Source organism: Aulonocara sp. 'chitande type north' Nkhata Bay, linkage group LG18, assembly GCF_057382095.1.
Source record: "Aulonocara sp. 'chitande type north' Nkhata Bay isolate Kocher_YH1m ecotype deep benthic linkage group LG18, A_spYH_male_GT1.1, whole genome shotgun sequence".
Taxonomy (NCBI): Eukaryota; Metazoa; Chordata; class Actinopteri; order Cichliformes; family Cichlidae; genus Aulonocara; species Aulonocara sp. 'chitande type north' Nkhata Bay.
The window spans coordinates 20,436,743-20,450,924 of NC_141361.1; the positions used below are offsets into that span (position 1 = coordinate 20,436,743).

General features: G+C 39.2%; 1 protein-coding gene across 4 annotated transcripts in view; it reads left to right on the top strand.

Moving 5' to 3' along the window:
• The window catches only part of tnr (tenascin R (restrictin, janusin)), a 211,824-nt gene that overhangs the window by 105,838 nt on the left and 91,804 nt on the right, over positions 1-14,182 (top strand). The gene's annotated exons all lie outside the window — the stretch shown is intronic.

The following is a 14,182-nucleotide window of genomic DNA, read 5'->3' on the forward strand; positions in this document are numbered from 1 at the left end:
TGAACATCCATATTTTTCCCTCTGGCTATAGTGTAATGTTCAATTTAATGGTCTAATGTTCCTTAATGACTGCTTTATGTGCATGGACTTATTGTGAATCTATCAACCTGAAGCACATCTAATCAGACAATTAGCCCTCATCTTGGGCTAATTTCCATGTATGTATTCATCACCATTAGTGGCTTTCTAATAGAAACACAAATGAATTGTCAGCTTTCTCTCACATAGTGCACACACACACCTATACAAACACACACACACACATACACACACACACACACACACACACACACACACAAAACTCGCTTTCACTCCTTAATGAGGACATCAAATTGACATAATGCTTTCACTAGGCTAACCCTAAGCCCTCCCCTAATTTGATCCCCACAAGTGACTGTTGGTACCCACAAATATAGGACCTTTTTTTGGTCATCACAAAGATTATACAAATACACACACACACACACACACACACACACACACAACCCCGTTCAGCTATCTTAGCGAGGACCTTCATTAACACAATGCTTTCCCTAGCCCCTTACCCTTACCCTAACCATTAAAAATGAATGCCTAACCCTAACCCTAGGAGCCTTAAAGGAGAAAACTGGATGATCCAGCAGCCACTAGGACCACGCAATAAAAACTTCAGCAAAAGAGAACTAAATCAAACTCTCTCTTATACCTAACCATAACCTAATTGCAACCCTGACACTAAAACCACACTTTGAGCCTCAAAAATGGCTTTAAATGCCTTCAAATTTGTGAGGACCGGGTTGTGTGTCCTCGCAAGTGACTGTTGGTTCTCACAAGTATAGTAGAATGCAGGTTTCAGTCCTCACAAAGATAGCTAGACAGGAACACACACACACACACACACACACACACACACACACACACAGTGTTGCATACAAATGATCCATATTCTTTACAAACACAGAAAGCTAGCGATCATCAAACCAAGATAAAAACATAGACCATCTGATCTTTCGGTATTAACCCCCATGTATAGTCCAGAGTTTCTAATTGCTCCCATTCAGGCGTGAAAAGGTTCTGACAGAAAGTCATCTATTGCAAACATGCATGAGAGAGCATGCAATCAGCTGTTAATGTTCTTCTGCCTGCAGATTGCTGAGATGTCGGCATTGTGATTTGTTCAGTCAGGTGTCTGTTATTTATTTAGCTTCAGTGTCAGTTTCAGGTTAATTGCTGTATCCTAAATAACAAATGTACACAAGTAATACATTCAGATCAAGTATCTCTAAGCTTGTATTAGTTAGTTATACAGTGCTTTACTTCTCTATCGGAGCATTTAAAGTGCTTTGTACTGCAAGCGTCATTCACCCAATCACACACACACACACACACACACACACACACACACACACACACACACACACACACACACACACACACACACGGTACTTTCAACATCTTCATTCAATTCAATTAAATATTCAGTTAAATTTCATTTACACAGCGCAAAAAACCAAGAACAGTTGCCTCAAAGCGCTTTATATTGTGAGGTAAAGACGCTACAATAATCCAAAGAAAACAGAGAAACCCCCAACAATCATATGAATCCTATGAGCAACCACTTTGGCGATAGTGGGAACAAAAAACTCCCTTTTAATAGAGAGAAACCTCCAGCAGAACCAGGCTCAGGGAGGGGCAGCCATCTGCCCTGACTGGTTGGGATGAAGGGAGGAAGACATTCTGTGCCTTTAAGCATTTTGCCTAATATTCATGCACACACTCACACTCTGATGGTAACTTTCAGTAGCTTGCCCAAGGATACTTCGACATATAGACTGGAGAAGCCGCAGCCATGATCTGTGGGCTGTAGCGCATAGCTGTTCTGCGCTAGTACAGCAATTCTCCAGGTTAATTCCATTAAGACTCCAACATGCTAAGCAGTTTCTTGACACTGTTCCATCTTATTCTTGCTCCTTACAGCTGATTTAAACTTCTTGGGCAAATCTGTGTACAGAGACTACGATGTAATCTACCCAAGTGGATGACGTTGATGCCAGTGTTTATGTTCATGTATAGACCTCATCTTTGAAGGTTTGCAAAGAGTGTTGATTTAAATTGACAGAGAGAGACACAGCACTTCTTTTTTCACTCTTCAATAAACATTTTTCCAGTCTAGAAGGAATATACAGTTCATACACATGGCAGTAAACTTAAATTAGTATCCGTAATTTAATATAATATTATAAATAGATGTTTCTTCAGGTACGAGGCATTACTGCCTTATTGATGATATGTAAGTTTGAGTCGCACTCTCTGATTTGGGAATATGATGCACTGCTCTGTGTAATTACACATGGGTTAAACAGCTTTAGCATCTTTATCTCTTAATTAAATTTTCAGCCCTGGGACAAAATAGGAACACAACCTACACTGCTTATACACTGAACTGGGGAGAATCTTGCACAGATTTTAATTTTAGGCAGTGATTATCAGGAATGTAGCAGGTGTCCGTAGGATTGGTCTTGAGTGCCAGTACTTCAAACAGAATTTTTTTTTTCCCGGATAATAAAGTAAATCTATTAGTTGCATAAACAGGATTATGATTAGGACCAGTTTCAGTTTACACACCATGCATAATATTTTTTCTGGCAGTCCTTACAGCAGTGATTGTTGTGTGCATATTAATCACTTCAACATAATTTAATTTCATCTTACATTTTAACTGCAGGTTAATAAAGTGTTCAGTATTTTCACAAGTTACTTCTGTATGGAGCCACATTAATTACATTATTAATTGTGTTACATAGAAGAAAAAAGTATATTTTTGCAGTGTGAAATTATTGTGTGAAATTATTTTTACTTGCAATGTTGGTCTTGTGGTTTTAACATTTATGTGAACCTTTTGATTGTGACTGAGAATCAGGACAGACAGCAGTCTTTCAGCTGGAGATTTAAATGTTTCTGACTTTGTCATCAATTGGATAGAAGAATGGACTGAAATGCAGACACAAGAACAATATGAAGTAAATATCACGAAGTCTATGTGGTTACTTAGTGGTGTGCTGTTTATTCTGGCAGCTGTGTGTTCTCTGTCTCTTGGTTCTAGTTTTACTTATCCTGTGTCATTGTCTTGATTATATGAAAACAGCAGTTGAACATTGTGGAAGTCTTTATTGATGTGTCTTTATTGTCTTCTTTTGTCCGCTTTTATAAATCGGTGCGTGGGGAGGCTCGGCTAATTTGGGTAGCACAGAAGTAAGAGAAGACCTTTTCTGCCTGCCTAGATATATAGACCTCCTCTTTGAAGGCCTGCAAAAAGTATTGGTTTGAATTGACAGGGATACACACCACTTCTCTTGAATAAGCACTATTTCAGTCTAGAAATAATCAGATCAACATACATGTGTCAGTATAATTAAATCATTGTTTCAATTTCAGGATGTTTCTTTTTTTAATGGATGTTTCTTCAGGCTTTACCGCCTTATTGATGATATGCAGTTTCCATCTCTCATTATGTGTATGTTTAAATAGCCTGTTTTCTTTTTTTTGGTTTTCTTTGGTTGTTTCCTTTTCTTTTTTTGAACGTAGTTATTATTTTTTCATTGTGGGTTGGTAATATGTAGTTTTCATTTTTTACATTTTTTGAAATCCTTTTTTTTGTTTTTAATCCTGTTAAATCAGGGAATTGGAGGAAGGAAAGTAACAAGACACAGCTGAAACTAATCTGGATAATGACAGGGGAGGAAGTACAACTAAATGTAAAACACAGGAGACAAATGATTACCAAAATAAAACCGTTAATAATTTCAATCGGAACTGAGACACTGAACATGTGTGCTTAACAGGAGGGAAAACACACGGGGAGGAAGTAGAAGGAAACACAGAGGAAAGTAATTAACTCATTAGGTACAAAGTGTAACTAGAATTAAAATACAACCAGGACTGGAGACCCTGGAAAACTAGAGAAATGAGAATAAAAAAATAAACTATAAATGAAACTAAGAACAAAGCAGTCAGCCAGACAGCATCTAATAGTAAGCGTGAATTTAACCTCCAAGAAACTCTAGTCGATCACAATAGACTATAATGTTGTTGAGACTGACACAAATGAACACATCAGAATGCAGATGTATATCCTTGATTTGTTTTATATAGTTTAAAATTGAAGGGAACCAGGGAAAACTCGCCATGGATAGCTTCTTTATCATCGTAATGGAACACTTGTAGAGGTTCGATAGCAGCAGAGAGAGAACAATTACTTGTAGCAAAAAAGAGTAAAATGGAAGACAGGAGGTAAAACGATGATAGTGGAATAGCAATTGACAATTTTTGTTGCTGCTTTGTTTGCAACCTTTAGACTGATTAAACAGTTTGATTACTCCTGCAGTCATTAAATATGAGAAGAGGCAGCAGCAGCCATGATTTTGAATCAACTTAGCTAGCAAATATGTGGTCAAGCATGCAGAAACAAAATTTATTTCAGAGTGAGCCAGTTTATTCTGACTGAAGTGCTCTGATTGAGCTTATCCTCTGGGTATTGGTAGCATGTCGAGCAGCTACTGAGAGAGAGACAACGGATGAGAAGGCGATACAAGGGCTTGAATGGCAGGAGAATAACAAGTCGAAGCCCAGAGCATGAGAAACATATACACAGACAAAAAGGAGAGGGAAAATCAAAAGAGATGGAGAGAGGGATGGTAGACAAAGAGGAAGGCTAAGCAGAGTGGAGACGAGGTGAGAGTGACAGCAGTGGAAGCCTTTGATCTTAGGCTTCTAATCAATGGGGATTATGGTCTCTGTGCCTGTGTCAGTCCTAATTATTGCACCGGCACATAGAGACAGTGGGCATCCAGAAAAACAGCAGACAAATACAACCCCATCTTCCAAAAAGAGGCATTCTGCAAAGCTCCATATAGGTGAATATGATCAGACACATGAAGTGTTTGACAGGACACAGAAATCCAGCATGGAGATGGATTCAGCATAGAAAGTTGATTCTGGTCATATTAAAATCGTCTCTGGAGACTGCACTGCCATGACTAGTCAAACCGGAGTGACTGTAATGTGCCAGCGGGGAGTGCATCTCCACTACGGGGAGTAAACATTGTGAATACATGACATGGGAAATCACATGAAACATAACGTAACAGAAGACTGTAAACTGCAGCATAAGGATAGGCAGAGCCTGGAGAGCTACTTTTAAATCTTTGAATTCTTTCAGCTTCCAGTGACAGCAGATGGATTCCACTGACTGCATCTAGGGAGTTAAGATTTTACTGATGTTTTCCTGAGACACAGTCTGAAATATGATGGATTATGCATCTCGTCCCTAATGCTTTTCTCCTCTTTTGTATTTACACATAGCACTGTAAACTGCAAAACACTGTCAAAGTATAATTCATAGTATCCAAGAATTTTTAGGGAATAGCCTAAAAATATTTAATGCACATTTAATACATAACATGCTATTTCATTGAGTCAGTGGGTTCCTGCAGAATTGCAGATCTGCATTAAATACTGGAAGACTATGTGTTAAATATGCTAAAACATGAATGTGCTCACACTTGGCAGGTTTGGTTTGATTAAAGCATACTCTGGTGCAGTTGCTCTGTTAGAATGGCTCATTTGAGCAACTGCAGATGCTGCCATCCCAACTTTTGTGCTCATATTGCTTCAAATTTTGTGCACTTTCCATGAAATGTTGACAGCACAGATCAAAGTAATCTAAGGCTACGTTCACACTGCAGGTCTTAATGCTCAATTCCGATTTTTTGATCAAATCCGATTTTTTTGTCTGCTCGTTCACACTACAAATAAAATGCGACAGCAAATGCGCTCTAGGGTGAACGCTCAAAGCGGCCCGCATGCGCAAAAGAAGACGTCACACACAACGTGCTCTGTTTAGACCCAGAGCAAACTATATTGTTTGACTGATGGCCCTTAATATAAAGACTTCGGACTTCATGTTTCCCAAGTTTTGCTTTAAGTTATTTTGTTATTTACATAATAATGTAGATAACCTAATAATGATCCTTATTGCTGTTTTAGAGGAGCGGTGCTTCAAAGGATAGTTGCAGATTTCTGTCAGAATCTGCAGGTTATGCAGTACAAATAAAATGTTCACGTTTCTCCAACGTTGTCTTCCCAGCAGTTTCACCGGATGGCCAGGGAAACGTTCGTGATGTCTTCTCTGGCGCTGATAATTGGCGTCTGTCTTGTGTCAGTGACGTAAAAGACGGATTTAATGCGACATGACCATTCACACAGCAGTCGCTTTCTGAAACATCGGATATGTATCGGATTCAGTACCACATACGAAAGTGACCCAGATCGGATTTGAAAATATCGGATTTGTGCCGTTCACACTGTCATACCATGATCGGATATGGGTCGCATAGGGTCAAAAAAATTGGATTTGATGCGCTTTCGCCTGCAGTGTGAACGTAGCCTAAGCTGTTAAAGACATTTAAAGGCATCAAGCAAGCATGTGATGTTTTTTTTTATACCACAGAAACAGTGTTTAGAGGTGTGTATGCAAAGACAAAAGTGGTAGTTTGGAGCTGTGCTCCTTGAAACTGTTATAGCTGTGTCAACAGTACATCCAAATGTGTGATGCTGCATTCTGACATGGTAGCTAGGATGAAGAAAAGCATGAAGAAATGATTGAAGAAATGATTCTTGGCAAATGTCCGATGTAAGAGGAAAGCGAAGCGTGAAAGTCTTGACCTCCAGACCTGTTTTTTTTTTGTTTTTTGTTTTTTTAAAGAGCAGTACTGGCAGGCTAAGTGGAGTCTTGCTCTGGCAGTAGCTGAAACAAAAACTTGGGTGTGGGAGGAGTTCAGTGAGACGATGGATCAAGACCATCAGATGGCCTTGAAGTAATTCTGGCAAAATGTTAAGAGACTGAGGAGGGGAATGCCAAGCTCTTCTAACTAGTGATGTGCGATACCACTGATTTCCTTTCCGATCCGATACCAAGTAAAATTCAGGGTGGTATCGACGATACTGATACGATACCGATACCCTATACAAAACGTATTTAATTTATTCTATCTCAAATTATAGCGTCATAATGATTACAGGACATCAGATTACTTGTTCTTATCACTTAATAATGCAGAGTTCATCATATAGAAATAAAAAACTGAAGTTTTGCACTATTTGAACACCTTGCCTGCCTGCAGCACTAAAGGACTCAGTGAGAGACATCTGTCTCGCCCTAGCAGCACCTGTCCACTCCTCCTCTTCAGTTCGCCTCAACATATGCTCGTCATATTCTGTGATATGATTTACTCTGAGGTGTTTGACAAGGTCAGTGGTGTTGCCACAGCACCTCACTTTTTTGCCACATGTATCGTAAACCATGCCTCAGCTGTTTGTGGAGGTAAAATACGTCCGCACATGACTCCAATTACGCTCAGCCATTCTTGTGAGTGCGCACGCCAAGGGGCTGCGACACATTTATACAGCTATATTTCACACATGACTATGAAACCCGGAAGAGGAAGTTGTTCCTTCGAATGTAGACAATCCGAATGTTATAGTTTCTTTCCACTGTGTTCCTGTTAATGATAAACTACAAATTTACCCTAAATTACTAAAATATCGATATTTTAATGTGAGAATCGATTCTAGAACATAAATGATTGGTATCGGAGGAATCGATATTTCAGGATCGATCCACACATCACTACTTCTAACACATTGTATAGTCCAGCTGGGGTGCTGCTCACTTCAACTGAGGATACATTTGGTTGGTTGAAGGAATACTTGGAGCATACTTTCAGTCCCACTTTCTTATGTAGAAAAAGCAGAGTTGGGGAATGCCGGGGGAAGCTCCTCATCCATCATTGGGAATGAGGACAATGAGGTAGTTAAACAACTCCTCGGTGACAGGGTCCCTGAATTTCCAAAGACCTTGGATGTTATCATGCTATACTGGTTGACATGCCTCTGCGATGGCATGTGTTGATTTGGGACAGTGCCTCCAAATTGGCAAACTGAGGTGGTGGTTCCCATCTTTAAGGACATCTGAGGGTGTGCTCCAGTTATAGGAGGATCACACTCCTCAGCCTCCTTTGAAAGATCTACACAGAAGTACTGGAGAGGAGAGCCTATGTGTTAGTCAAACCTTGAAATCAAGAGAAACATTTTTTTTCTCCTTTGTGAAACACTGGACCAGCTCTGTCATCTCAAATATATTCATGCATACATTGGAGTTTGCCCAGTCAGTCTACCAAGTGTTTTGTGGACTTACAGAAGGCATTTCATCGCATCCCTCAGAGCATCCTTTGACGGGTGGTTTGGGAGTATGGAATGTCTGTCCCATAGTTTGCCTTTTCCAGTCAACTGCCATGAGAGCTTGCACTATATTGCTGGCAATGATTCAGACTTGTTCCTGGTGAGTGTTGGACTCTGGCAGGCCCCTTGTCACCAATTCTGTTCATAAATTATATAGACGGATTTTCTAGATTTTCCATCTTGGTGGGCGTAGGATATTGTCTCTGCCTTTTGCAGATGACATGATTCTTTTAGCTTCAGTGTGGTCTCCACCTCACATTGGAGTAGTTCACAGCTGCGTGTGAAGCAGTGGGTACCTTCAAGCCTGAGACCATGATTCTTAGCAGAAAAAAACAAGTGCACTCTCTGGGTTAGAGACAAAGTGCTCCCCCAAGTGGAGGAGTTTAAGTATATGAGTATCTTGCTCACAGGTGACTAGAAAGGAGAGTTGGAAATTGACAGACAGATTGGTGCAGTGTCTGCATTGACCCGAACACAATATTGGTCTGTTGTGGTGAAAAGAGAACCTAGCATAAAAGCGAATCTGTAAATTTACCTGTTGACCTACAATCCCTACCTTCACCAGTGGTCACAAGTTCTGGGTAATGACCAAAAGAATGAGATCATGAACACAAGCAACAGAAATGTGTTTTTTTCTGAAAGGTGGGTGGGCACAGCCTTAGAAATTTCTTCCAAGTTGGTTGCTGGTGTTTTCTTTATACAATCCACATGGTATAGCAATCTCTAAGCTCTTGGCTAGTACATACAACACAGTGAAAAAAAATTTAACCAATAACCCTACACACACTTTGGTTTGAAGCAAAATAGCAGTGGGAATTCAAAATTTAAAATAATGATTATTGTGTTTCATATTTCTTTGAATCAATGTCAAATAACCCTGCAGAGAACTCTGCAGGGAAAGTGCTGCATATTTAAAACATAGTACACAAACCGGTGTGGTCTTGTGGTATCTTTTATGTAACTTTAAAACCGTTATATACAAATATTTATTTACAAACTATAAACATAGAAGATCGCAAGCATAGAGTGCTGTATTGGTAAAAATAGAAACATGTAAACAGTGTTGGGGAGTAACGGAATACATGTACCGCCGTTACGTATTTAAAATACTAAATATGAGTAACTGTATTCCGTTACAGTTACCGTTTAAAAAGGTGGTATTCAGAATACAGTTACTTTGTTGAAATAAATGGATTACACTGCGGTACTTTCCTGTTTAATATTGTCGCGGGTCAGGACTGTTTGGGTTTTGTTTGACAGCTACGTTCTGTTGTTCCAGGCGGCAACGTTACGGTTGCCATGGTTACAGGGTGACGCTCTCTCTCTCTCTCTGCGACTGTGTGTTTCCTGGGTGAGAGAGCGCCTTTTCGTTGTTGTTGTTGTTGTGCTAAGCTAACGGGCAGAATGCTACAAGCATAGCTCTAAAGAATGTAGCTTCATGGGCAGTGTAGTCCATGTTGCAGGGAGAATGGACTGCCATACACGTTATGGGTCTGTGAGCGCGAGGAGGGAGAAAAAGGAGAGTGGAAAGGTACGAGTTGTCATCGAGGAAAAACGGGAGCTGGAAGCATGTAAATATGATAATAACCACTTCAGCCAAGAAGAGTGCCTGACGAGCCCAGTTGTAAGTAAGCTATTAAGACTCGACTGTACACCGTGTTCGTGTTTTCCTCCGAAAACAATAAGTTCCGTTGGAGCAGCCTTTCAACGCCTCTCTCTGTCTCTCGCAAGAAAAGTTGACCCACACAACAAAGTAAAGCTATTTTTCGGCTACGAGCCGACAGGGACCCCGCCGTATTAGTCAGAGGTCCCTTTACTACAGTTCGGAGTCGCGGACCTTCAGTAATAGTAATAAATCACACAGCAATAGTACATTCACGTTGTTGTAAAAAGCATGATAATATATTAAGCAATCCAAAGTATTCAGAATACGTTACTGTCATTGAGTAACGTAACGGAATACGTTACAGAATACATTTCGGGGCATGTGTTCTGTATTCTGTAATGGAATACATTTTAAAAGTAACCTTCCCAACACTGCATGTAAATTGCCTGGTGTTTATGTAGCACTTTTCTGCTCTTACTGAACACTGGGGAAGGAGAAATTAAATAAATTAAGATCATTACAGGTTTCATGCCAAAGGAATGTCAATTTACCTACTGTTCCTTAACTGGAGCTTTTTTCCTTTTGTAACTGTACCCTTACTTGTGAGATTTTATTCTATTTCTGCTTTTGCTGTGTTAAGACCAGGCTGGTAAAACACTTCGAGCAGTCTGTCACTGTGACAGGCTCTCTGCTAATGAAGTGGACCCTTGTGTCTTCTCCTCACCAGGCTATTCCTGGAACTCAAAGCATCACAATCTGATGCCCTGGAAAAGAGATGTAGCTGAGATGACCCGTTCAATCTGACCTTACCTTCCTCTATACTGAAGGCAACTTCAATTTGACCTTGTGTAAGCTCGATCAATACTGGATGTCGTAACAGTTTGTCCCTACCGCAGAAAAAAACTGACATTTCCTTTATTATATGATTGTGATTGTGATACCTGACTCTTCTTCGCTGTGATTTATAGTCATAATAAATGCCAGACAAACCCTATAAGTGGCAGCTTAATAACGATAATGATTTGCAAGCTTTGCTCTGTTTTTCTTTGTCTGTTTTATTTACATGAATTTATATCATTTCTAAATTGCAAAAGCACAAAAAATCAAAACAAAACACAAAGTTTGACTTGATCTCATCAGAAATGTCATTCAAAGACTTTTCTGCAGTTCTGATGAAGAAAGCTTGACAGTTCTTAGTCTTCTGTCTAGACCGTGAAATGACCAAATCAGTACTGCCTCAGGATCTCAAGCCACGGTTATACTCACAAGGACTTAAAAGCTCAGATACAGCTGGGCTCGAGTCCAAGGTGTGGCTTAAGGGTAATGAATACAATTTCTTCATTGTACTGGTAGCCAGTAAAGGCACGCAAGGTCCAGTTCTCAATAGGAGTAAGATTTCTGGCAATGAGATCGATGAGATTATTAACGAGGGGTAGGAATGAAGTCAATCCAGCAGCTTCTTTAAGCAATCCTTGGAGATTTATACCAGAAGATATTGAACAATGGCACTGATTTGTCAAGGGACTTGACAATCAAACGATTTATCTACATTTTATGTCTGTAACTCTTCAGATTGACCAGTAATAAAATGGCTTATCAGTCTTTCCTCTCAGTTGGTACCCGACTCAGTAATAAAAGTCAAGTCCAGTTATAGTTTGGTTAATAATTTATATTTGGAAGTCAAAGTCAGTACTGGACCAGGTTAGCCTTTACAGAGAAAAAATAAAGAGTGGTATCTATAGAAAATGGATGCAACCACTATATGGTGCATATTTAAACAAAGGAAAAAAGCACAAAAATACTACCAGTGGTAATACTACCACTACAACTATTACTAATAATACTACTAATAATAAAAATAATAATACAAACAATCAGTTATGCAAGGTTCTTGGGGGCATCTCTTACCTAAATGGTTTAAACCTAAATAATTGTTTCCAATAAATATAATACTATATAATTTTATAAACTCATAAATCTCAACTTCAGCAGGGGATCTTAATTTTATTTATTTATTTATTTGTTTTTTAGTTGCTGACAGCATTTTTGATTCTATAGGTAGAAACCCCAAATTCCCTCCATAAAAGTGCTTCCTCTATGATGTTCGCTTGCCTTCTTAACCTTTGATGGTAACTCAGGATGCAAACCTAACCTGTTTCGGATCAGTTTAGGTTCCAGATTAGAGATCAGCAGATATGAAGCCACCACTTTCTGACCAGTCGACACTACCAAAATTCCTGGAGGATTTCTCCGACCGCTGTACCTGGATAGCAGGAGTGTATACATTTTTTCATAGCATCAAACGTCTTTGTGTTTCCTGGATGAGCATCAGTATGAGATACAGACTTTTATTTAAGATTTTCCTTATTTTGTCCCGGTTTGCAACAATTTTGTTGTTGTATAAGCATTAATGCATAAATCAGGATAGCTATTTGAACTCATGGGCTTTATATCAGTCACACGTAAACTAAGGCTAGATTTAAATTCTGTCTTTGTATTTCTTTCTTTACTTCCTGTCAGACCATTAAACACCACTGAGACTACAGCTGAAAGACTGAATGGTAAAGCTGTCTTATGCAAATTTAAACATTAATTGAACAGAATACAATTATATACTGTATACTAATACTATATTATAACTCATCAGATTCTCTCTTGACTCCATGATAGAGTTGTGATATTCAATTGAAAGTATGCAAGTTTGCTAACACAGCTTTGCTTCCTGTCTTCAAATCAGCGACGCTTCAGTAATACAGTAGCTTTTTTCCAGTCTTATTGACTAAAATGTTTAAAGTGCGCACACGTTCATACAGTGTTTTAACACTAAGCTGCTACTACTACTGTAGTGCTTGTCTTTTATCTGTCGCAGCTATTTTATTATCATTCTGTAGTCGGTGTGTAACCTCTTCATATTTCTTTAATATTATCATTTACTCTTCTGCTGTAAAATCATCCACTCGGTTGCCGGCGAACTAATAAATGTGACTGCCAGTGCCAAGCCTTTTTATGTGAGTGTGTGTATACCAAGATCAGGAAATACTGGGTTAACACTTGGTTAACTGGTTTACTGTTAGGGTATGTGAATCCAGATAACCGAAAGATAACCTGAGTATGTCAATCTTGTTTTGCAGTGCAGGGCCTAGTTTTCTTTGTGCTGTTAGTATTGAATATATTTCTGTAGATTATATTGTAGTTTATTTATTTATTCACAGGCAGAATGCAAAACCTTTCAGAAAGAAATAGTAAAGCCTAAGGCCTGACATTTTTGGCCATTGTCCTGGGTTTTGATTTTATATTTGATGTGTTTAATTGGAGTTCCTGTTTGAGAGTTGTTTATCCTTTGTGTTATGTTGATTCTATTCTTTAGGTTTGTGTTCTTGGTTACCTTTGGGTAAATACTCCTGCCATTTCTTTGTTCATTGCTGTATCGTTAACATGACTGTGTTTTGGTGGTAGTATATTTCCAGTGTTTTCTGATCTTGTGTCTATAATGCATCAAAAGAGCAAAAGACTTTGTGTTTCTTTAGGACTAATCAGCAATAAATGCTTTTTTCATCTGCCTCGAGAGTATCTGCTTGTGGTTTCGCTACTCTTCACACAGCTCATTGTGACAGGTGTAGCAGATTACATAGGTATTACCACAAAATATTACTAAACTAAACAAGAATGAAGCGTAAAATCACAGTGTCATTGATAAGCCTGCTTTAGCATGAAACATTCTCCATTTTAATGCCTTCTCTACATTTAGAAACAGGTTTTTATTAAAGTATGACAATGCCTGCACAAATACAAGCAGATAGTCATAATAATGAAACATAATACTATTTCGGCGTTTAAGCAACATCTTATTGTGGCTCTCCGCCATTGAGCTATTTATTTAGTAATTGAATCCAATCCCTAGTGAGCGCCAGGAGCACTTCTTCCCTCGCTGTCATGGCATCGAGCAGACAGCTGCAACAGAAGAACGTGTCAATCCTTCTGATCCCTCGTAGCTGCTTTATCGTCTCTGCACAGCTTATGATATTGGATTGTTGCTGCGTTTTGTGTCGCGTTTCAACCCACCTTAAATCACAGGAGAGAGAGCGAGCGAGAAACAGATAGCACAGGTGGGAGGAGTATGACTTTTTTTCCCACCTATTTACTGTATATGAAAGGTACAGCAGAAAGTGTTTGTCATTTCTGTCCCCACAAGAAACAAAAGCCTTTCAAAGGGGAAGATGAAAGGAGAGAAATGGCTTACTAGAAAAGAAGGGAATTGGACAAGCAGACGATGACAGCTCATCAGGTGACAGGCTGGAG